The sequence below is a fragment of the Arachis hypogaea genome, chromosome 11 (genome assembly GCF_003086295.3).
Source record: "Arachis hypogaea cultivar Tifrunner chromosome 11, arahy.Tifrunner.gnm2.J5K5, whole genome shotgun sequence".
Classification (NCBI taxonomy): Eukaryota; Viridiplantae; Streptophyta; class Magnoliopsida; order Fabales; family Fabaceae; genus Arachis; species Arachis hypogaea.
This window is the reverse complement of record NC_092046.1, coordinates 87,882,112-87,883,514: the sequence shown is the minus strand read 5'-3', so window position 1 is coordinate 87,883,514 and position 1,403 is coordinate 87,882,112. Positions and strand designations below refer to the sequence as shown.

Sequence of the window (1,403 nt, the reverse complement as noted above, 5' to 3'; positions counted from 1 at the left end):
TTTCTTCCACCATTATTAAAGCCTTGTTGAGGCTTTTGTTGATCCTTCCATGAGAAGCCTTGTTGAGGCTTTTGTTGATCCTTCCATGAGAAATTTGGATGATTTGTCCATGAGGGATTATAGGTGTTTCCATAGGGTTCACCCATGTAATTCACCTCTTCTATTGCAGGGTTCTCAGGACCATAAGCTTCTCCTTCAGAAGATGCCTCTATAGTACTGTTGGATGATTCCTTCAATCCATTCATACTCTGAGAGATCATATTGACTTGCTGAGGAAATATTTTATTCTGAGCCAATATGGCATTTAGAGTATCAATTTCAAGAACTCCCTTCTTCATAGGCGTCCCATTACTCACAGGATTCCTTTCAGAAGTATACATGTACTGGTTATTTGCAACCATGTCAATGAGTTCTTGAGCTTCTACAGGCATTTTCTTTAGGTGAATGGATCCACCTGCAGAATGGTCCAATGACATTTTAGATAATTCAGAAAGACCGTCATAGAATATATCCACGATGGTCCATTCTGAAAGAATGTCAGAAGATCACTTTTTGGTCAGTTCCTTGTATCTCTCCCAAGCTTCATAGAGGGATTCACCTTCCTTCTGTTTGAAGGTATAAACATCCACTCTAAGCTTACTAAGCTTTTGAGGAGGAAAGAACTTGGCTAAGAAAGTCGTGACCAGCTTATCCCAAGAGTTTAGGCTATCTTTAGGTTGAGAGTCCAACCATACTCTAGCTCTGTCTCTTACAGCAAACGGGAAAAGCATAAGCCTGTAGACCTCGGGATCAACCCCATTGGTCTTAACAGTATCACAGATCTGCAAGAATTCAGTTAAGAACTGAAAAGGATCTTCTGATGGAAGTCCATGAAACTTGTAGTTCTGTTGCATCAGAGAAACTAATTGAGGTTTATTGTCAAAGTTGTTTGCTCCAATGGCGGGAATTGAGATGCTTCTTCCATGTAAATTGGAATTTGGTGCAGTAAAGTCACCAAGCATCTTCCTTGCATTGTTATTATTTTCGGCCATGTCTCCTTCTTTTTCAAAATTTTCTGTCAGATTTTCTCCAAAGAGTTGTGCTTTAGCTTCCCTTAGCTTCCTCTTCAGAGTTCTTTCAGGTTCAGGATCAGCTTCAACAAGAATGTTCTTATCCTTGTTCCTGCTCATATGACAAAGAAGGGAATAACAAAGAAAATATGGAATCCTCTATGTCACAGTATAGAGATTCCTTATATGAGTAGAAGAAAAGAAGAATGTAAGAAGGAGAAGAGAAAAACTCGAACAAAGAGAGGAGGATGGTGTTCGAATTTTGGGTGGAAGAGAAGTGTTAGTAGATGAATGAAATAATTAGAATGAGATGAGGGGGAGAGAATTTCGAAAATTAAATAAAAAGAAAATAAA

At 38.7% G+C, this 1,403-nt stretch overlaps 1 non-coding gene across 1 annotated transcript; it reads left to right on the top strand.

Annotated features, from left to right (window-relative positions):
• The first annotated feature begins 534 nt into the window (after window positions 1–534).
• LOC112725254 (small nucleolar RNA R71) lies at window positions 535–638 on the top strand. The gene has a single exon (XR_003164374.1). It is a non-coding gene; the product is annotated as a small nucleolar RNA R71 (small nucleolar RNA).
• The last annotated feature ends 765 nt before the right edge of the window (window positions 639–1,403 follow it).